A 24310-nucleotide genomic window follows, 5' to 3' on the forward strand; every position below is an offset into this window, starting at 1 on the left:
AGTACCACCAGAACGACAGCGGAAACGCAGACAACCAATGCAATGCCAACCAGGAGGAGTATCAGTCCCTGCTGGCGGAGAGTATCAAGCGGGGCAAGCAGCGAGCCTTTGAGGCCATCCTCGAGACGGGCATCAACATTAATCCTTCAAAATTGAGCGACATCAGCCCCGTGGAGTTGGCCGTAATCTGGGGCAACCACAGGGCGCTAGAGAAGCTGTTGAAGCATCCGCAGCTGAGGCTGACATCGCATTCCAAGCTGCTGAACGCGGTTATCAGTCGCCTGGGTGAGCAGCCGCTGGACGACTTCTGTGACCACCAGCGCTGCTTCCAGCTGCTGCTCGAGAGCGATCGTGTGGACATGAGGCGGACAAGGCTGGCCTGGTGCCACTCTCCTATGCGGTCAAGTATCGCAACACAAAGGTGGCACAGGAGCTTCTACGGCAGGGAGCGTACATCGGGGCGAGAAGCGCGTTCGGAGATCTTCCCATACAGGAGATGGACCCGAAAGTGCTGGAGGAGCACTTCGATTCCTGCATCACCACCAACGGGGAGAAGCCCGGTGACCAGAGTTTCGAGATCATCATCAACTACAAGAATCTGATGAGACGCCAGCGAGAGCCCGGGCAGTCGGACAAGCGGAGCATTGGCCATCCTCACCAATTTGAGGACGAGATGACTCCAATCGCATACATCGCCGATTCCAAGGAGCTGCGTTACCTGCTGCAGCACCCGCTAATCTCGAGATTCCTCTTCCTCAAGTGGCACCGCCTCTCGGTGATCTTCTATCTGAACTTTCTACTTTACTCTCTCTTCACTGCCTCCATTATCACGCATACGCTCCTTAAGTTCCACGAAAGCGACCACACGGGCCTGACTGCCCTCTTCGGCCTGTTCTCTTGGATAGGGATTGTGTATCTCATGATCCGAGAGGTCATACAGCTTGCCATGTCGCCGCTGCTGTACTTCAGGTCCATCACGAACCTGATGGAGGTGGCTCTCATTGTCTTGTCGATCCTAACCTGCATGGAAGCCAGCTACGACAAGGAGACGCAGCGCATACTGGCCGTCTTCACCATTCTGCTGGTGTCCGTGGAGTTCTGCCTGCTGGTTGGCTCCCTGCCAGTACTCTCAATTTCGACGCACATGCTCATGCTGCGCGCCGTCTCCAGCAGCTTCGTCAAGAGCTTTGCTCTCTACTCGATCTTTGTGCTTACATTTAGTCTGTGCTTCTACATACTGTTTGGCAAGCCCCAGGTGGATTCCTCCTCTCCGAAGGACAGCACGCCAGAGCCAGCAAAGGAGGGAGAAGATGATGGTCACTTCAACACATTCTCCGTGCCCATCGAGGCGCTCATCAAGACGATTGTGATGCTCACGGGAGAATTTGATGCCGGTGACATTAAGTTTGACAGCGTCTACACTTACCTGATCTTCCTGCTCTTTGTGTTCTTCATGACCAATTCGCTGTTCAATCTCCTGAATGGTCTGGCTGTCAGCGATACTCAGGTGGGTTTATATTTCCTTTTCTTCCTCGGCTTTATCCAACTGTTTTCTCCCCTCTCTTTTCCCACAGGCCATCAAGGCCCAGGCGGAACTGAACGGCGCCATTGTCCGCACCAATCTGCTGACCCGCTACGAGCAAGTTCTCACTGGCCGAGATGGACACGCTCAGACCTCATCGTCCCAGTTGAACAAAGGCAGTCGGTTCGCTCGAGGAAGACCATGAGCTAGTCACCGGTTCAATCGTAATTTTCTTCATGCTTTTCTTGAGTTTCACGCCCTCGTGGCTTTTCCCACACTTGGGACCCCACTAGGCAGAAAAGCGAGGGGAGAGAAAATCTTCACTGATGAATCGCCTGATCGGATCGGATGGGCTGTTATATACTCACAACACATACTCATTGGCCGCATTTGCGAATCGCTGGGCTGTGAACAAGCTTGAATTGAAAGAGTGTCGGCACTTCGGTGTGCCAAAGATACATATCTTTACCCCTTGAATCAGCTCGTGTAGAGTTTTCTGCCGTGCATTGCACTTTTGAGCTCAGGTCCTAAACGAGAGTCACACACCACACACATGCACATTATTATCATTATCATCATCACTATGATAATGACTGTGAGCGAACGAATGCTGATGAAGCCTCATTGTCAATGTCGAAAGTTATGGGATTGGTTAAGGAAACCCAAGGTGGGATATGAAAAGTATTGCGTTCTGCTCTGGCATAGGATCCCAGCTTTAATATTAGGGGGATTCCCCTTCCAAGCAACGATGCGACAATCAACGGACATTTATTAACAACTGTATGTACATATGCATCTACAGTGGGTACACAGCAAGGCAGGCGCGATTAGATACAGGCCAGCGCCGAGCAGCGTAGACACCCAGTACCCTGCCACCCTCCGAGGGAAACAGAGAGCGATGAAGGGGGATGTGTGTGCGTATCCAATGAATTAATATTTCATTCTAGAACGAAATTGTCTGCGTTAGTTGGGCACACACACACATAGTACATATATGCTGGCAGCGTTCCCAAGGGAGAACAGCCAGGGCGTTGTCGACAGGGGAATACTACTAAGCAGAAAGAGAAGGCGAGTTCATATTATTGCCAATTGAATGCAAGAAAAATAAAGAGAGTGGAGTGGGCGATGCCAAAGGCAGAAGAAAGAAAGGCCGTAAACCAAAAGAAGAAGGCCTGTCTCGCTCTCTCTCGTGGGAATTGACTTTGAATTTCGAATATTTCGGTATCTATTTTCATTGCGGCCAAAAACGGAGAGACGATTCCGTGTATTGCGATGCCAGCATCAACGAAAATAGATGCCCAAATGGAAGTGCAAACATCTCTGTGGGGAGGGGTGGAGTGTCGGGCGTGTGGCCGTGTCTTCTGTCAGTGTGTGATTGGATACTGCTTGCTGCTTTCTGTTCGATGGCTGCCCCTAGAGCACGAGGTGCAGGCGTATCTGGAACACCAGCTGCTCGACGGTCTTCTTCAGGAGCGCCGCCAGGGACAGGATGAATCCCAGGAGGCTGAGGGAGAACAGCCAGGGCGTGGTCATGAGCACGGCAAAGAAGACGAGCGTCTCGTCGCCCCGGGCATTGGCCATGCGCCACAGCAACTGGCGCTGGATGGTGCGCAGCTTGAACTTGCTGTTCCACAATCGGTGGCGCTTCGAGCCGACGGTTTCGACCAGCCAGAACACCGCGCAGCACAGCAGCTGCAGCACCAGCATCTTGACCACACCTGTCTCCAAGACGAGGTGGTACAAGGCCACCATGCGCTGACGGTGCTCCGGCTGCATTGTGGAGAGCACGACTGCGCCGAGGGACTCCAGCGGGGAGACCCTGGGGAAAGGCCGTCGGAGAGCTCCTCCCACTCCGAGTCCGCCTCGGTGCGCTCTATCGAGCTGAACTCGCTCTGGCTCTGACAGGTCTGGCTCTGACAGGAGCACGACTCCTCCTTCTTGGTCCTCCTCGGTGGGCATCGAGTAGTCGCCCTCGTAGTCGCCCTCGTAGCGGCAGTCGGAGTACTCTTCGTGGGGGTCGTCGTAGTAGTCTCCGCGACTGTCCGGAGAAGCGCCGCCTGTCCAGAGGGAGCTCAACACGGGCTCAACATGGGACCACCCCATCGAAGCCATCTGTGGCACAGCATTGAATCTGCAGGGGAGCCGGGGGTAAGTTATGTCCTGGGGGTAAGGGGAGTCTGGGCTGCTGCCGCTCACCCATCTGAATCCCCCATCGGAGGGAAGGTGGGGGGGTGAGCGTGACCTATTGGACCCATTGGGCGGGACAGCAGAGGACTGGTGTGGATTTGGCCTAGGAAGGGCATCGCATTGAGTCCATTCTTGTCGGCGGAACCTTCGGGGGGGGACCTGCAGCCCCGGCTGCTGCTGCTGCTGCTGCTGCTGGTCGGTAAAGACGAAGGATCCCATGGATCCGAAAATACACCGCGAGCGGGCGAATGGGGAACGTGGATTGTTAATAGTTGGATTCATCTTAGTCCAGCACCTGTGAGGAAATATTCGTTCATGGGCTTTGTTTTGTATTTGTATTTTTATTTACTTTATGTTCCCTGTGCTTTCGATATTTGCTGCCGTTCTCTGTGTTGTGCCGCTCTCTCCAGATATTCGTACTGAATGATTTCCAGAGCCAGTTCTGAACGGCTCCAAGTGATAGTTCAGGGCCCACTTCGATGTTGTGTTTCGAATCACAGGTCAGGTGACGTACTTTCCCTGGGCAGAGCTGCGACTTGCAATAGTTGATCGGCTTTGTTGGTTTGGGATAGGACTTGCGATAAATACCATGCCACCATACTCCTTGGTGTGGCCGAAATGTTGGCTACCATTCTGGGATTAAGGAGTTAAGGGTTAAGGGTTAAGGGGAGTGGTGGAGGGGGGGTATATTTTTGCTTGGCTTTACATCTTCCTTAAGCTGCTGTTTTGTGTCACAGCCAACCTGTCATTTGTACATTGAATTGCTGCTCGAGAGGTCTCTTTGGAGTCCTCTGTTCCCCGTGTACAAATTTACATAAAATCACAGGAAGCACTTAGGATTAATAGGGGGCACTCATCCCCCTCTACTCCCTCTCCCCCTTTTGGTGGTGTCATGGGTTAAGCATTTGCTGTGTTCGGCATTCAATTTGTGGCTTGATTTCTTACCTTTTATGATGCGCTATACGGCTGTAATCCATGTAGGACATGCACTTTGTTTATCCATTCAAAGGCGCTAAAGAGGGTAGTCCTGTAATCCAAAAGGGCATCCAGTATATCCAGAGCGAAGGTTAATCCATTCGATGGAGCGCTCAAGCAGACCAGCCAGGCGGTTGACCAGAAGCTTAACGAGGCTTAAAATTTCCAAGAGGCCGCCAGCCGGCAAGTGTCATTGCAGTCCCTCCAGTCGACTCCACTCCAGTCCAGTTTTTTCCCAAACTGTGCGACGTGAATAACTTTGATGATTTCTTGGCCCAAAGGCGCCCACACAATATAAATACTCTTCCCTTTTTTGTCAATAAGTTTATTTTCAGTCGTTACATTTACGAATAACAGGCGAGTTTTTCTACTCAAATCAAATATTAAAATTAAAAAACGAAACAGTTATTGGTTGATGTCCTTCAGCTTCTCTGGATCAGTCTACTCAAGCCAAATCAAATATTAAAATTAAAAAACGAAACAGTTATTGGTTGATGTCCTTCAGCTTCTCTGCATCCGTCTTGGCGGCCCACAAGCTGCACCCAATTTTTTTATAGTCATCGCTGCACATGACTATCGCCCTCAAATACTCGGCCGGCACCCCAGTTTCCTCTGATAGTCTTAACATGGTCACTTTTTTTTTTTCCTTAAAAACGGCAGCAATTTTGCATTGTCTTCGAATTCCTTGAAACCATACCTCTTATTGCTGTGTAATGTTGGTTCATTACGTGGTTTCCCAAGGTGCTCAACCTTCCAATCATTTTGCCGCATAGTTTTCACTTGCTGCCATGCACGGGGGGCGAAGCCTTAGGGGAAATCGGTGTTTTCAAATTGTCCTTTCCTCTTTCAGTACTAAGAATGTCTTCAGTTAACATGTCTGGAGAATTAAGAAGTTATTATATTTATTTTTTTTAAATTTTACTTAGTCCAGATCCTCCCGAACCTCCTGCTCCTGCTTCTCCTCCACGTGGTGCACTGGCTCAGATGAATCATATATTTCATCAGAAATAGTACACTCCATATCATTGACTGTATAATCAGAAATATTCTGAATATTGTCAGAAATGTTTTCAATATTCTCCTCAATATCGTGAGTTGTGGCCGACTCCTCCGTATGACCGTGCATATTGTTGTCAATATCCTCAATATCCTGAGTTGTGGACGACTCATCCGTATCACCGTGCATATTGTCAATATCCTCAATATCGTGAGTTGTGGCCGACTCCTCCGTATGACCGTTCATATTGTTGTCAATATCCTCAATATCCTGAGTTGTGGCCGACTCCTCCGTATCACCGTGCATATTGTCAATATCCTCAATATCCTGAGTTGTGGCCGACTCCTCCGTATCACCGTTCATATTGTTGTCAATATCCTCAATATCCTGAGATATCATCAGAACAGAAATATTCTGCACCGGAGTAACATGCTCAGCATACTTCGCGTGCGTCGTCCCCGCTGAATGGAATACATTATTAGAAGAATATAATATAAATGTAACTAATTTACTTACCCTTACGTTGATGGTCCAGAAAAAAAAGTACAAATTAATCACTCCTGCTGCACTTATGTCGCAAACTTGGGCTCCACCGAACGACAACGTCATGGTAGAATGTAGAATATTTTCAGCCTGTACAAGATTTTCAGCTGTAGAATGTAGAATATTTCAGCCTGTACAAGATTTTCAGCTGTAGAAGCCTGTACAAGATTTTCAGCTGTAGAATGTAGAATATTTTCAGCCTGTACAAGATTTTCATCTGTAGAATGTAGAATATTTCAGGCTGTTCAAGATTTTCAGCTGTAGAAGGCTGTACAAGATTTTTGGCTGTAGTGTTCAATTTTTGTTTGTTGTTTGATTGATTTTTGAATTGATTGTTGTTGTTTGATTGATTTTGTTGTTCTGAAGGCTTGATCCACCGGTGACCAGGGACGCAGGATGGCTCTAAGCTATAGTATTTATTGTACGAGTAATAATCAACTAGCACAGCACTAGCATTTAACCCGTATTCAGAGCAGACTGTAAGTTTAAGTTAGTCTGAAATTGTTTTTATTAACATACGAATAATGAAATTGAACAAAACCCTTAATAATTTGTTGTCAGTAAGTAAGTAGTATATAATGGTTATATAGACAGTAAATATTGTATAAACGAATATCTTTACTGTATGTACCATTTTGTACCAGAGTAAATATTTTGTAATTGCAAATGTTAGATTTATGCATTCTTGAATTTTAATTTCTTTTTCTTTTCGTTATAATAGTTTTATTATCTTTAATTGGTTTTCTGTTTTCGTTTTGTTTTTTTTTTGCATTTGATATCATTCGGTTCAAAATGTGTGTGTTGTTTACGCACATATTATGGTTAATGGTTCTTAATCTTGTTCGTTACTCTTTTATTACCCTTTTTGTATATCTTTTGTTTTATAAATTAATCTTCAGCTAAGCTGAGGAGCGTAGCGTATCGGATCAAATCAATAAAAAGTTGATGGGTCTAAGGGGCTAGCTAACGAGGCAGTCAATGGCAATGGCAATGGAAATCCAAATGGAAATTTATGCAAACCATGCGGCAAAACTAAAAAAAAAACTAAACTAAAAACGCAGAATCATAGACGAGGGGGAACGTTGTGAGTTGCTGCGGACACCGCAACTCTACAGTTATACCCGATACTAAGTCAGTATGGCTCTCCTCCGGCAGACGCCTCTACAGAAAATCAGTCTGAGCGTGACGTCGGGCGCTGCGTAGCCACTGCAAATTGATTTGTTCCTTTTGGCTATAAAAATTATCTGATCTAAACCAGATTCAGCAATCTGATAGATATGGTCGTTATCTATGATTCTGCGTTTTTAGTTTTCTCGAATGTGCAATATTGTGGATGCAACAGATTTTCGTTCTTTGTGGCGGCGGAAGGGGGTGGGGCGAAGTTTTGAAATATTCTTGTAGCAGTGACATATCACAGAAGTCTGGATCCAGACCATCGTTGCTCTAGCTCCTATAGTCTATGAGCATTAGGCGCTGAAGGGGACGGACAGACGGACGGACGGACAGACAGACAGGGCTCAATCGACTCGGCTATTGATGCTGATCAAGAATATATATACTTTATATATATACACTCAAACTGTGACATCATCGCCAGAACGAACGAGAGTTTTTGAAAAACGATTTTCGAATGTGGGCCGGCAATGGTCACGATCACTTTTTTGATGCCCTAAAAGGAAACGCCGAAGGTGGCTCGTTTTCTCAAGTGTCTATTGTTTCTTTCAAGAAAAGAAAATATAAGAAATAAACGAAATAATCGTGCCTGACCGTCAGTCGATCCCCTCAGATAGTGTGCAACAGCAGAAAACGGAGTCCAGTTCCATGTTTACCCAATCGGGCTCGGGAGTAATCCAAGCCTCGCTTCATTTGCATGGTCTTTTGGCGTCGAGTGCTTCCGTCCTCACATACCACATTACACATGTACCGAGAGCTGAAATTGCATTTCTTATTACCAATTACAATTAAATAATCCATCGATTAGGCGATATGTGGAGAGTCGAGCGACCAGGTCTCAGTTTCCCTCCCTCCCCATATACGACTACTACCTAAATCGTTGGCTGGATTCATTCGTTTGCCGATCTGGCTCCGCCCACAAAGCTTTTGTTTATTCGTTTTCTACTTTTAGCGGGACTCAAGGGCGTAGGCCCAAAAGGGGTGCTAAATCAAAGTGATCTTTAATTAATTTTTTTTTGAAAATCTTGCCATTTTCAGGGCTTTTGGAAGTTCCGGGGAGAATCGTGAAAGTCCCAGTACTACCGCCTCGTCTGGGCTTAATTAAATTATTCGAAATTATCGAAACGTGCGGGGCACTGACTGACATCCCCCCCAATTCTCCCACTCCACACACACCCCCTCAAATCTTTTGTTGTGTGTTCTACGAGTACATGATGTAGGCCAGCCAATTGTTTATGAAGTGCACAGCGAGTACGAGTAGTACATATGTATATACCCAATATAGAGCATGTATATGCGATGCATGTGTGTGTATCCACTTTAGTTAAGTTAAGCATGTGTCCATGTGTTTGTGAGCTGTCTGTATTTCGGTGCCAGCTAAGCATTTCTTGTATACAACTATATTTTGTTGCTTTTTATCTGCGGATGCCACTCGGAGGCGGTTCAGCATGAAGTCATGCTTGGTCTCAGTTCCAGCTCCTTCTCCTCACGCATTCATCTTAATTACGAAGTTTTTATGATGAAAATTTCGGGGCTGCGTTTCACTACAAGTCAAGTATATATTTCACTGTAAAAAAACTTCATTTGTAGATCAAGATTGTAGTTTTTTTCTGCCACACCCGAGTACTTTTTTCTTCATACTAGAAGTTTTGGTTATTTCCCTTTGTTTTTCCAGTTTTAATGCCAAGTGTAAACAAAGCGTCTCGGGCCAGACCATCGCCTGTTGTTCATTAAGTGCAGTAAAACGCTGAGAATGAATAAAAAAACGAAGGGGAACGTTGTGAGTTGCTGCGGAGACCGCAACTCTACATTTATACCCGATACTGCAAATTGATTTCTTGCTTTTGGCTACAAAAATGATCCGATCTGATCCAGGTTCAGCAATCTGATAGATATGGTCATTATCTATGATTTTGCGTTTTTAGTTTTCTCAAATCTGCAATATTGTGGATGCAACAGATTTTCGTCCTTTGCGGGGGCGGAAGGGGGTGGGAAGGGGGTGAGATATACGTTTTATAGTCAGATCTAACAGGAGTGCGGATACTAAATTTGGTTACTCTAGCGTTAATAGTCTCTGAGATTTGTGGATGCCCCAGATTTTCGTCCTTTGCGGGGGCGGAAGGGGGTGTGGCGAAATTTTGACACAAAACGGTCAAGGTCCGATATCACAGGAGTGTGGATACCAAATTTGGTTGCTCTAGCTCTTATGGGTTCTGAGATCCTTGAACTCATATTTTGCAATTGGCAAAACCGACCATGAAACCTGTGTGTTAAAGAGAGACAGAGCGAGAAAGAATGAAATTGTTTGCTTGATTCTGGCTATAATAATTATACGATCTGGTTCAGAATTTGCCCTCTAGAAGATATAGTCATCTTCTACGATTCTGCGTTTTTGGTTTTCTCGTATCGTCGAAATTGTGGATGCCACAGATTTTCGCTCTTTGTGGGAGCGGAAGTGGGCGGGGCAAAGTTTTGAAATTTTTTTGTAGCAGTGACATATCACAGAAGTCTGGATCCGAAACATCGTTGCTCTAGCTCTTATAGTCTTTGAGCACTAGGCGCTAATAGGGACGGACAGACGGACAGACGGACGGACGGACAGACGGACAGACAGACATGGCTCAATCGACTCGGCTATTGATGCTGATCAAGAATATATATACTTTATGGGGTCGGAAACGATTCCTTCTGGACGTTACACACATCCACTTTTACCACAAATCTAATATACCCCAATACTCATTTTGAGTATCGGGTATAAAAACGAAACAGTTATTGGTTGATGTCCTTCAGCTTCTCTGCATCCGTCTTGGCGGCCCACAAGCGGCACCCAATTTTTTTATAGTCATCGCTGCACATGACTATCGCCCTCAAATACTCGGCCGGCACCCCAGTTTCCTCTCATAGTTTTAACATGGTCACTTTTTTTTTCCTTAAAAACGGCAGCAATTTTTTGCATTGTCTTCAAATTCCTTGAAAACATACCTCTTATTGCTGTGTAATGTTGGTTCATTACGTGGTTTCCCAAGGTGCTCAACCTTCCAATCATTTTGCCGCATAGTTTGCACTTGCAGCCATGCACGAGGGGCGAAGCCTTAGGGGAAATCGGTGTTTTCAAATTGTCCTTTCCACTTTCAGTACTAAGAATGTCTTCAGTAAACATGTCTGGAGAATTAAGAAGTTATTATACGTATTTTTTTAAAATTTTACTTATTTACTTACTTAAGTCCGGATCCTCCCGAACCACCTGCTCCTGCTTCTCCTCCACGTGGTGCACTGGCTCAGACGAATCATATATTTCATCAGAAATAGTACACTCCATATCATTGACTGTATAATCAGAAATATTCTGAATATTGTCAGAAATTTTGTCAATATTCTCCTCAATATCGTGAGTTGTGGCCGACTCCTCCGTATGACCGTGCATATTGTTTTCAATATCCTCAATATCCTGAGTTGTGGCCGACTCCTCCGTATCACCGTGCATATTGTCAATATCCTCAATATCGTGAGTTGTGGCCGACTCCTCCGTATGACCGTTCATATTGTTGTCAATATCCTCAATACCCTGAGTTGTGGCCGACTCCACCGTATCACCGTGCATATTGTCAATATCCTCAATATCCTGAGTTGTGGCCGACTCCTCCGTATCACCGTTCATATTGTTGTCAATATCCTCAATATCCTGAGATATCATCAGAACAGAAATATTCTGCACCGGAGTAACATGCTCAGCATACTTCGCGTGCGTCGTCCCCGCTGAATGGAATACATTATTAGAAGAATATAATATAAATGTAACTAATTTACTTACCCTTACGTTGATGGTCCAGTAAAAAAAGTACAAATTAATCACTTCTGCTGCACTTATGTCGCAAACTTGGGCTCCACCGAACGACAACGTCATGGCAGAATGTAGAATATTTTCAGCCTGTACAAGATTTTCAGCTGTAGAATGTAGAATATTTCAGCCTGTACAAGATTTTCAGCTATAGAAGCCTGTACAAGATTTTCAGCTGTAGAATGTAGAATATTTTCAGCCTGTACAAGATTTTCAGCTGTAGAATGTAGAATATTTCAGCCTGTACAAGATTTTCAGCTGTAGAAGCCTGTACAAGATTTTTAGCTGTAGTGTTCAATTTTTGTTTGTTGTTTGATTGATTTTTGCATTGATTGTTGTTGTTTGATTGATTTTGTTGTTCTGAAGGCTTGATCCACCGGTGACCAGGGACGCAGGATGGCTCTAAGCTATAGTATTTATTGTACGAGTAATAATCAACTAGCACAGCACTAGCATTTAGCCCGTATTCAGAGCAGACTGTAAGTTTAAGTTAGTCTGAAATTGTTTTTATTAACATACGAATAATGAAATTGAACAAAACCCTTAATAATTTGTTGTCAGTAAGTAAGTAGTATATAATGGTTATATAGACAGTAAATATTGTATAAACGAATATCTTTACTGTATGTACCATTTTGTACCAGAGTAAATATTTTGTAATTGCAAATGTTAGATTTATGCATTCTTGAATTTTCTAACGAAAAGATCGTTATAATAGTTTTATTATCTTTAATTGGTTTTCTGTTTTCTGTTTTCGTTTTGTTTTTTTTTGCATTTGATATGATTCGGTTCAAAATGTGTGTGTTGTTTACGCACATATTATGGTTAATGGTTCTTAATCTTTTTCGTTACTCTTTTATTACCCTTTTTGTATATCTTTTGTTTTATAAATTAATCTTTAGCTAAGCTGAGGAGCGTAGCGTATCGGATCAAATCAATAAAAAGTTGATGGGTCTAAGGGGCTAGCTAACGAGGCAGTCAATGGCAATGGCAATGGAAATCCAAATGGAAATTTATGCAAACCATGCGGCAAAACTAAAAAAAAAACTAAACTAAAAACGCAGAATCATAGACGAGGGGGAACGTTGTGAGTTGCTGCGGACACCGCAACTCTACAGTTATACCCGATACTAAGTCAGTATGGCTCTCCTCCGGCAGACGCCTCTACAGAAAATCAGTCTGAGCGTGACGTCGGGCGCTGCGTAGCCACTGCAAATTGATTAGTTTCTTTTGGCTATAAAAATTATCTGATCTAAACCAGATTCAGCAATCTGATAGATATGGTCGTTATCTATGATTCTGCGTTTTTAGTTTTCTCGAATGTGCAATATTGTGGATGCAACAGATTTTCGTTCTTATGGTGGCGGAAGGGGGTGGGGCGAAGTTTTGAAATATTCTTGTAGCAGTGACATATCACAGAAGTCTGGATCCAAACCATCGTTGCTCTAGCTCCTATAGTCTATGAGCATTAGGCGCTGAAGGGGACGGACAGACGGACGGACGGACAGACAGACAGGGCTCAATCGACTCGGCTATTGATGCTGATCAAGAATATATATACTTTATATATATACACTCAAACTGTGACATCATCGCCAGAACGAACGAGAGTTTTTGAAAAACGATTTTCGAATGTGGGCCGGCAATGGTCACGATCACTTTTTTGATGCCCTAAAAGGAAACGCCGAAGGTGGCTCGTTTTCTCAAGTGTCTATTGTTTCTTTCAAGAAAAGAAAATATAAGAAATAAACAAAATAATCGTGCCTGACCGTCAGTCGATCCCCTCAGATAGTGTGCAACAGCAGTAAACGGAGTCCAGTTCCATGTTTACCCAATCGGGTTCGGGAGTAATCCAAGCCTCGCTTCATTTGCATGGACTTTTGGCGTCGAGTGCTTCCGTCCTCACATACCACATTACACATGTACCGAGAGCTGAAATTGCATTTCTTATTACCAATTACAATTAAATAATCCATCGATTAGGCGATATGTGGAGAGTCGAGCGACCAGGTCTCAGTTTCCCTCCCTCCCAATTTACGACTACTACCTAAATCGTTGGCTGGATTGCCGATCTGGCTCCGCCCACAAAGCTTTTGTTTATTCGTTTTCTACTTTTAGCGGGACACAAGGGCGTAGGCCCAAAAGGGGTGCTAAATCAAAGTGATCTTTAATTAATTTTTTTTTGAAAATCTTGCCATTTTCAGGGCTTTTGGAAGTTCCGGGGAGAATCGTGAAAGTCCCAGTACTGCCGCCTCGTCTGGGCTTAATTAAATTATTCGAAATTATCGAAACGTGCGGGGCACTGACTGACATCCCCCCCAATTCTCCCACTCCACACACACCCCCTCAAATCTTTTGTTGTGTGTTGTACGAGTACATGATGTAGGCCAGCCAATTGTTTATGAAGTGCACAGCGAGTACGAGTAGTACATATGTATATACCCAATATAGAGCATGTATATGCGATGCATGTGTGTGTATCCACTTTAGTTAAGTTAAGCATGTGTCCATGTGTTTGTGAGCTGTCTGTATTTCGGTGCCAGCTAAACATTTCTTGTATACAACTATATTTTGTTGCTTTTTATCTGCGGATGCCACTCGGAGGCGGTTCAGCATGAAGTCATGCTTGGACTCCGCTCCAGCCCCATCTCCTCACTCATTCATCTTAATTACGAAGTTTTTATGATGACAATTTCGGGGCTGCGTTTCACTACAAGTCAAGTATATATTTCACTGTAAAAAAACTTCATTTGTAGATCAAGATTGTAGTTTTTTTCTGCCACACCCGAGTACTTTTTTCTTCATACTAGAATTTTTGGTTATTTCCCTTTGTTTTTCCAGTTTTAATGCCAAGTGTAAACAAAGTGTCTCGGGCCAGACCATCGCCTGTTGTTCATTAAGTGCAGCAAAACGCTGAGAATGCATAAAAAAAACGAGGGGGAACGTTGGGAGTTGCTGCGGAGACCGCAACTCTACATATATACCCGATACTGCAATTTGATTTCTTGCTTTTGGCTACAAAAATGATCCGATCTGATCCAGATTCAGCATTCTGATAGATATGGTCATTATCTATGAATCTGCAATATTGTGGATGCAACAGATTTTCGTTCCTTGTGGGGGCGGCAGGGGGTGGGGAGAAATTCTGAGATATACGTTTTATAGTGAGATCTAACAGAAGTGCGGACACCAAATTTGGTTACTCTAGCCTTAATAGTCTCTGAGATTTGTGGATGCCACAGATTTTCGTCCTTTGCGGGGGCGGAAGGGGGTGTGGCGAAGTTTTGAAATATACTTGTAGCAGTGACATATCACAGAAGTCTGGATCCAAACCATCGTTGCTCTAGCTCCTATAGTCTATGAGCATTAGGCGCTGAAGGGGACGGACAGACGGACGGACGGACAGACAGACAGGGCTCAATCGACTCGGCTATTGAATCTGATCAAGAATATATATACTTTATGGGGTCGGAAACGATTCCTTCTGACATAAATTGGATAAACAATCAAAGCACAGTTTGCCAAAAAACAGACTTTATGGACAAGCAATTTAGTTTAGTGTTTACTCTGCTCTCCTCCTCCCACGCAGCTAGAAGGTTTCTCGATCTGATCACATCACGTATTCGGGAAGGGTATGGTAAAATATCATGTGAGAATGTTATAGCAGTGTAAGACAGTACGTATATAGTATAAATTATTGACAGACGATCGGAGGAACGCGGCTGATCCTGTGCAGCTGGACATATACATATTCAGTTTATCGCGTTAAAAACTTTACATTAATCACGTCTGTCCCCCTTCTACTTACTCTTTCCAAAGTGTTGTCATTTGCTGATTTCACTTTTGCAGCTGCACCAACACAAAGAACTTTAGTAGAGGATTCGGTGTGCAACTCAGAGCCAATTTTGTTGGGCAATTTCCTAGGCTCCAGCTCTCTCAGTCTCCAAATTCCAGATGTTCCCACAGACAGAAAGAAGAACAGGGCTGAAAGGTTTATAAATATAAATTCACTCAAAGAAAAAATGAGAAGTCGAAACAGTTTTCGAATCGCGAATGAAGATAATCTCATTATTATTTTTCTTTTAAAACTAGTAATAATGTCGTTGGACTCCATTTCCTTTGTGACACAATTTATTCTCAAATTCAAGAGTGATACGATTACTTTTTTTTTTACCAGTGTTATAGTATATACATATGTGAGCTGCAAGAGAAGGGGGAATAAAATTCCACTCCAGACTCCATATACTCTGTGATTTCGACTGGTTTCCGTAGATGAAGCAAATGTTTAAGAGTTTATGGGCAATTTGTGTTTTCCGAAGCTTTTCGCAATAGTATAGATTACCTTGACTACATCAATATTTCTGAAAGTAGTGCTCTTAATTGCTAGGGTCAGATGCGACTGAGAGAGGAGTTGCTCATTTTTGAAATCGTTTGCTGTTAAGTTTTCTGTTAATTATTGTGATATTACGCCATTCTGTCAACCGATGTCTTAGTAAGACTTTGGGTCGAGCTTCAGCTTGGACAAAACAATGAAGTTGTTTGTCAATTGCTTGGGCAAATACTCGTACTCAGGTGGAAAAACAAATACCAGAATGGGGAAGAGGTTAAGATGGGAGACAAGAAAATATCAAATTAAGGGCCAATTAAGGAAGGTGATTGTGCGATTCTGTTTATCTTATCAACGACAAATTTTGACCCCAGGGGCGTCATTTATAATCCTCAATTTGTTTGCATACTAAAGCAACATTAGCCGAAGAGCTACCTACAAAAGAGAAGACGATGTTTCCTGATTCCCAATTCGTAGGCTATTGATAAACAATCAGTGGGGGAATATTCAAATTAGCCAGGTCTCATGTGTGATTAGCCGATTCCTCACACATTTCAAGCATCAAAGCAGACAGCAGACAGAACGGAACAGAACAGAACAGAACACAACAGAGCGGAGAAGACGTTGAGCTGACGGCTGGAGGGATCAGATCCCACAGAAGAAGCCGCCTTGAAATTTACGAAAAGAGCCGCCTATAAATCGCAAGATTTCAGCACTGCCCAGGGCTTTATCTAAAGCTCCATTCGGAACAGTATTCAAAGCATAAAGCGTAACCAATTGATTGCTAATTGATATTGATGTGTCGATTATTTTATGATTATTCTTTATGATCGTTAAATTTTGATATACCAAAAGGCGAGCGAGATCGAACACCAAACTTGATTCAAATTTGTAGATCACTTTGAACAATCAAGCCACTCCCTGAGTACTTCTCAGGCCTTGTCTTACCTTGTCTTCAGTTGGATTGTTATAATTTAATAACTACACGGGAGGGCAAATTAAGTCTGTAGTTCGGGTACCACAAAAACCACTTAAAGACGCTTTCTTTAATTGCACCCAAAACGAAGATTTGGTTTTTATTTTTCGAGAAACCTGTGGGGTTAGCTTTCGGCTGCGGATGTGGCTGTGACTGTGGCTCTGACTGTGGCTCTGCCTCCAGCTGCTGGCCAGCTCCATGGACAGACAGTCATTTGTGTGAAAATCATCGTAGCATGAAGCGTTGTCAAATACCGTTTGTTGCGGGGGTCGGTCCACTCTCATGCTTTTGTTTCGGCCATTTCAAGGTCTGTACAGAAACCGTCTGTTGTGTCAGACCTCCCTCCATTGACCAGAGCAGAGCTCTAACAATGCGGGTTCTGTCATAAGATTAACGAAAGCCCACATAGACATAGCTCATCCTCCCCATTCTCACTTGACTCTTTGCAGACAGCAGAATGAGCTCTAACAACTGCGGTTTCATCGATCCGCAGGGCCAGTTGAGCGCAGCCCTCGCTAATCGGGACGGAGACGAGAACCAGTTCGAGCAACAGTTCGCGGAGTACCACCAGAACGTCAGCGGAAACGCAGACAACCAATGCAATGCCAACCAGGAGGAGTATCAGTCCCTGCTGGCGCAGAGTATCAAGCGGGGCAAGCAGCGAGCCTTTGAGGCCATCCTCGAGACGGGCATCAACATTAATCCTTCAAAATTGAGCGACATCAGCCCCGTGGAGTTGGCCATAATCTGGGGCAACCACAGGGCGCTAGAGAAGCTGTTGAAGCATCCGCAGCTGAGGCTGACATCGCATTCCAAGCTGCTGAACGCGGTTATCAGTCGCCTGGGTGAGCAGCCGCTGGACGACTTCTGTGACCACCAGCGCTGCTTCCAGCTGCTGCTCGAGAGCGATCGTGTGGACATCAATGAGGCGGACAAGGCTGGCCTGGTGCCACTCTCCTATGCGGTCAAGTATCGCAACACAAAGGTGGCACAGGAGCTTCTACGGCAGGGAGCGTACATCGGGGCGAGAAGCGCGTTCGGAGATCTTCCCATACAGGAGATGGACCCGAAAGTGCTGGAGGAGCACTTCGATTCCTGCATCACCACCAACGGGGAGAAGCCCGGTGACCAGAGTTTCGAGATCATCATCAACTACAAGAATCTGATGAGACGCCAGCGAGAGCCCGGGCAGTCGGACAAGCGGAGCATTGGCCATCCTCACCAATTGGAGGACGAGATGACTCCAATCGCATACATCGCCGATTCCAAGGAGCTGCGTTACCTGCTGCAGCACCCGCTAATCTCGAGTTTCCTCTTCCTCAAGTGGCACCGCCTCTCGGTGATCTTCTATCTGAACTTTCTACTTTACTCTCTCTTCACTGCCTCCATTATCACGCATACGCTCCTTAAGTTCCACGAAAGCGACCACACGGGCCTGACTGCCCTCTTCGGCCTGTTCTCTTGGATAGGGATTGTGTATCTCATGATCCGAGAGGTCATACAGCTTGCCATGTCGCCGCTGCTGTACTTCAGGTCCATCACGAACCTGATGGAGGTGGCTCTCATTGTCTTGTCGATCCTAACCTGCATGGAAGCCAGCTACGACAAGGAGACGCAGCGCATACTGGCCGTCTTCACCATTCTGCTGGTGTCCGTGGAGTTCTGCCTGCTGGTTGGCTCCCTGCCAGTACTCTCAATTTCGACGCACATGCTCATGCTGCGCGCCGTCTCCAGCAGCTTCATCAAGAGCTTTGCTCTCTACTCGATCTTTGTGCTTACGTTTAGTCTGTGCTTCTACATACTGTTTGGCAAGCCCCAGGTGGATTCCTCCTCTCCGAAGGACAGCACGCCAGAGCCAGCAAAGGAGGGAGAAGATGATGGTCACTTCAACACATTCTCCGTGCCCATCGAGGCGCTCATCAAGACGATTGTGATGCTCACGGGAGAATTTGATGCCGGTGACATAAAGTTTGACAGCGTCTAAACTTACCTGATCTTCCTGCTCTTTGTGTTCTTCATGACCATTGTGCTGTTCAATCTCCTGAATGGTCTGGCTGTCAGCGATACTCAGATGGGTTTATATTTCCTTTTCTTCTTCGGCTTTATCCAACTGTTTTCTCCACTCTCTTTTCCCACAGGCCATCAAGGCCCAGGCGGAACTGAACGGCGCCATTGTCCGCACCAATCTGCTGACCCGCTACGAGCAAGTTCTCACTGGCCGAGATGGACACGCTCAGACCTCATCGTCCCAGTTGAACAAAGGCAGTCGGTTCGCTCGAGGAAGACCATGAGCTAGTCACCGGTTCAATCGTAATTTTCTTCATGCTTTTCTTGAGTTTCACGCCCTCGTGGCTTTTCCCACACTTGGGACCCCACTAGGCAGAAAAGCGAAAGGAGAGAAAATCTTCACTGATGAATCGCCTGATCGGATCGGATGGGCTGTTATATACTCACAACACATACTCATTGGCCGCATTTGCGAATCGCTGGGCTGTGAACAAGCTTGAATTGAAAGAGTGTCGGCACTTCGGTGTGCCAAAGATACATATCTTTACCCCTTGAATCAGCTCGTGTTGATTTTTCTGCCGTGCATTGCACTTTTGAGCTCAGGTCCTAAACGAGAGTCACACACCACACACATGCACATTATTATCATTCTCATCATCATTATGATAATGACTGTGAGCGAACGAATGCTGATGAAGCCCCATTGTCAATGTCGAAAGTTATGGGATTGGTTAAGGAAACCCAAGGTGGGATATAAAAAGTATTGCGCTCTGCTCTGGCATAGGATCCCAGCTTTAATATTAGGGGGACTCCCCTTCCAAGCAACGATGCGACAATCAACGGACATTGATTAACAACTGTATGTACATATGCATCTACAGTGGGTACACAGCAAGGCAGGCGCGATTAGATACAGGCCAGCGCCGAGCAGCGTAGACACCCAGTACCCTGCCACCCTCCGAGGGAAACAGAGAGCGATGAAGGGGGATCTGTGTGTGCGTATCCAATGAATTAATATTTCATTCTAGAACGCAATTGTCTGCGTTAGTTGGGCACACACACACATAGTACATATATGCTGGCAGCGTTCCCATTCAATCTACTCGACGGCTGATGCACGCCAGTAGCCCCCGCTGGAAACTTCCGCAGATTCTGGAACGCAGAGGATGCGGGCTATCGGCGACAGGGGAATACTACTAAGCAGAAAGAGAAGGCGTATTATTGCCAATTTAATGCAAGAAAAATAAAGAGAGTGGAGTGGGCGATGCCAAAGGCAGAAGAAAGAAAGGCCGTAAACCAAAAGAAGGCCTGTCTCGCTCTCTCTCGTGGGAATTGACTTTGAATTTCGAATATTTCGGTATCTATTTTCATTGCGGCCAAAAACGGAGAGACGATTCCGTGTATTGCGATGCCAGCATCAACGAAAATAGATGCCCAAATGGAAGTGCAAACATCTCTGTGGGGAGGGGTGGAGTGTCGGGCGTGTGGCCGTGTGTCTTCTGTCAGTATGTGATTGGATACTGCTTGCTGCTTTCTGCTCGATGGCTGCCCCTAGAGCACGAGGTGCAGGCGTATCTGGAACACCAGCTGCTCGACGGTCTTCTTCAGGAAGACTTCAGCGCCGCCAGGGACAGGACGAATCCCAGGAGGCTGGGATTGGGCATTGGCCATGCGCCACAGCAACTGGCGCTGGATGGTGCGCAGCTTGAACTTGCTGTTCCACAATCGGTGGCGCTTCGAGCCGACGGTTTCGTTGAAGCCCACGGTCTTCTCGACCAGCCAGAACACCGCGCAGCACAGCAGCTGCAGCACCAGCATCTTGACCACAGCGGTCTCCAAGACGAGGTGGTACAAGGCCACCATGCGCTGACGGTGCTCCGGCTGCATTGTGGAGAGCACGACTGCGCCGAGGGACTCCAGCGGGGAGACCCTGGGGGAAAGGCCGTCGGAGAGCTCCTCCCACTCCGAGTCCGCCTCGGTGCGCTCTATCGAGCGGAACTCGCTCTGGCTCTGACAGGTCTGGCTCTGACAGGAGCACGACTCCTCCTTCTTGGTCCTCCTCGGTGGGCATCGAGTAGTCGCCCTCGTAGTCGCCCTCGTAGCGGCAGTCGGAGTACTCTTCGTGGGGGTCGTCGTAGTAGTCTCCGCGGCTGTCCGCAGAAGCGCCGCCTGTCCAGAGGGAGCTCAACACGGGCGGTGGTCCCATCGAAGCCATCTGTGGCACAGCATTGAATCTGCAGGGGAGCCGGGGGTAAGTTATGTCCTGGGGGTAAGGGGAGTCTGGGCTGCTGCCGCTCACCCATCTGAATCCCCATCGGAGGGAAGGTGGGGGGGTGAGCGTGACCTATTGGACCCATTGGGCGGGACAGCAGAGGACTGGTGTGGATTTGGCCTAGGAAGGGCATCGCATTGAGTCCATTCTTGTCGGCGGAACCTTCGGGGGGGACCTGCAGCCCCGGCTGCTGCTGCTGCTGCTGGTCGGTAAAGACGAAGGATCCCATGGATCCGAAAATACCCCGCGAGCGGGTGAATGGGGAACGTGGATTGTTAATAGTTGGATTCATCTTATTCCAGCACCTGTGAGGAAATATTCGTTCATGGGCTTTGTTTTGTATTTGTATTTTTATTTACTTTATGTTCCCTGTGCTTTCGATATTTGCTGCCGTTCTCTGTGTTGTGCCGCTCTCTCCAGATATTCGTACTGAATGCTTTCCAGAGCCAGTTCTGAACGGCTCCAAGTGATAGTTCAGGGCCCACTTCGATGCTGTGTTTCGAATCACAGGTCAGGTGACGTACTTTCCCTGGGCAGAGCTGCGACTTGCAATAGTTGATCGGCTTTGTTGGTTTGGGATAGGACTTGCGATAAATACCATGCCACCATACTCCTTGGTGTGGCCGAAATGTTGGCTACCATTCTGGGATTAAGGAGTTAAGGGTTATGGGTTATGGGGAGTGGTGGAGGGGGGGGGGTATATTTTTGCTTGGCTTTACATCTTCCTTAAGCTGCTGTTTTGTGTCACAGCCAACCTGTCATTTGTACATTGAATTGCTGCTCGAGAGGTCTCTTTGGAGTCCTCTGTTCCCCGTGTACAAATTTACATAAAATCACAGGAAGCACTTAGGATTAATAGGGGGCACTCATCCCCCTCTACTCCCTCTCCCCCTTTTGGTGGTGTCATGGGTTAAGCATTTGCTGTGTTCGGCATTCAATTTGTGGCTTGATTTCTTACCTTTTATGATGCGCTATACGGCTGTAATCCATGTAGGACATGCACCTTGTTTATCCATTCAAAGGCGCTAAAGAGGGTAGTCCTGTAATCCAAAAGGGCATCCAGTATATCCAGAGCGAAGGTTAATCCATTCGATGGAGCGCTCAAGCAGACCAGCCAGGCGGTTGACCAGAAGCTTAACGAGGCTTAAAATTTCCAAGAGGCCGCCAGCCGGCAAGTGTCATTGCAGTCCCTCCAGTCGACTCCACTCCAGTCCAGTTTTTTCCCAAACTGTGCGACGTGAATAACTTTGATGTTTTCTTGGCCCAAAGGCGCCCACACAATATAAATTCTCCTCCCTTTTTTGTCAATAAGTTTATTTTCAGTCGTTACATTTACGAATAACAGGCGAGTTTTTCTACTCAAATCAAATATTAAAATTAAAAAACGAAACAGTTATTGGTTGATGTCCTTCAGCTTCTCTGGATCAGTCTACTCAAGCCAAATCAAATATTAAAATTAAAAAACGAAACAGTTATTGGTTGATGTCCTTCAGCTTCTCTGCATCCGTCTTGGCGGCCCACAAGCTGCACCCAATTTTTTTATAGTCATCGCTGCACATGACTATCGCCCTCAAATACTCGGCCGGCACCCCAGTTTCCTCTGATAGTCTTAACATGGTCACTTTTTTTTTCCTTAAAAACGGCAGCAATTTTGCATTGTCTTCGAATTCCTTGAAACCATACCTCTTATTGCTGTGTAATGTTGGTTCATTACGTGGTTTCCCAAGGTGCTCAACCTTCCAATCATTTTGCCGCATAGTTTTCACTTGCTGCCATGCACTGGGGGCGAAGCCTTAGGAGAAATCGGTGTTTTCAAATTGTCCTTTCCACTTTCAGTACTAAGAATGTCTTCAGTAAACATGTCTGGAGAATTAAGAAGTTATTATATGTATTTTTTTTAAATTTTACTTAGTCCAGATCCTCCCGAACCTCCTGCTCCTGCTTCTCCTCCACGTGGTGCACTGGCTCAGACGAATCATATATTTCATCAGAAATAGTACACTCCATATCATTGACTGTATAATCAGAAATATTCTGAATATTGTCAGAAATGTTTTCAATATTCTCCTCAATATCGTGAGTTGGGCCGACTCCTCCGTATGAACGTGCATATTGTTGTCAATATCCTCAATATCCTGAGTTGTGGACGACTCCTCCGTATCACCGTGCATATTGTCAATATCCTCAATATCGTGAGTTGTGGCCGACTCCTCCGTATGACCGTTCATATTGTTGTCAATATCCTCAATATCCTGAGTTGTGGCCGACTCCTCCGTATCACCGTGCATATTGTCAATATCCTCAATATCCTGAGTTGTGGCCGACTCCTCCGTATCACCGTTCATATTGTTGTCTATATCCTCAATATCCTGAGATATCATCAGAACAGAAATATTCTGCACCGGAGTAACAGGCTCAGCATACTTCGCGTGCGTCGTCCCCGCTGAATGGAATACATTATTAGAAGAATATAATATAAATGTAACTAATTTACTTACCCTTACGTTGATGGTCCAGAAAAAAAAAGTACAAATTAATCACTCCTGCTGCACTTATGTCGCAAACTTGGGCTCCACCGAACGACAACGTCATGTTGTCAATTTCCTGTGCTTTCGGGCTTTGCACTTTCCGGCCTTGCAGATGGTCCCAGTATATCCCGCATAATACATTAACAAGGGCACTGTCCCCGTCAATTCTTACACCTGCCAAATTAATGTACATCTTTGTCTTATTTTGTGTTCTTTATTTATGTTTTAAATAACGGGGCATGTATGGTTTTGGTATTTACTCATCGATAGTATTATAAGAAATACCAATGTACTCGATATGCCAACACACATTTATTCGAATACGACGATCAAGAAGGAAGAACGTTTACAGATATTTTGTTGCTATACGATACGGACCGATAAATATCACATAATTCCGCGTCGAGTTTCCTGATTTCAACATGTATAAAAATAAAAAAATAAAATAATTGTAAGGCAACATATATTAACCCTAACCGATCGAGATATTATACTGCAATTAGTTTTATGCGATATTATACTGCGATATGATACTGCGATAGGTTTTATGCGATATTATACTGCGATAAGTCTGAGGCGAGTTATTCGACGATCGACAAAAATAGAGAAAAGAGTGAAATAAGTTAATAAGAGTAACCCAAGAACCGCGCCAAGATGGATAAAAAGATAGATTCAGAAATGCATAAATTGTCGTGTTTCGATGAGGACATAAAGGAACTCAATCTGTTCGAGCCGTATCAGGACATAGAGGAAGATATGTTCGAGCCGTCGCAATTGTCGTGTTTCGATGAGGACATAAATGAACTCAATCTGTTGGAGCCGTCGCAATTGTCGTGTTTCGATGAGGACATAAATGAACTCAATCTGTTCGAGCCGTATCAGGACAAAGAGGCAGAGGAACATCTGCCGTGTGGACCGCTGGACCGGCTTAGTACATTAGTACATTGCCTATGGATGTGGAC

At 45.4% G+C, this 24310-nt stretch overlaps 2 pseudogenes; both read left to right on the forward strand.

Annotated features, from left to right (window-relative positions):
* The first annotated feature begins 161 nt into the window (after window positions 1–161).
* On the forward strand, window positions 162–1649 carry LOC117195143 (annotated as a pseudogene).
* Window positions 1650–17262: 15613 nt separating this feature from the next.
* LOC117195144 lies at window positions 17263–18754 on the forward strand (annotated as a pseudogene).
* Window positions 18755–24310: the final 5556 nt, after the last annotated feature.

The sequence above is a fragment of the Drosophila miranda genome (assembly GCF_003369915.1).
Source record: "Drosophila miranda strain MSH22 chromosome Y unlocalized genomic scaffold, D.miranda_PacBio2.1 Contig_Y6_pilon, whole genome shotgun sequence".
NCBI classification, from domain to species: domain Eukaryota; kingdom Metazoa; phylum Arthropoda; class Insecta; order Diptera; family Drosophilidae; genus Drosophila; species Drosophila miranda.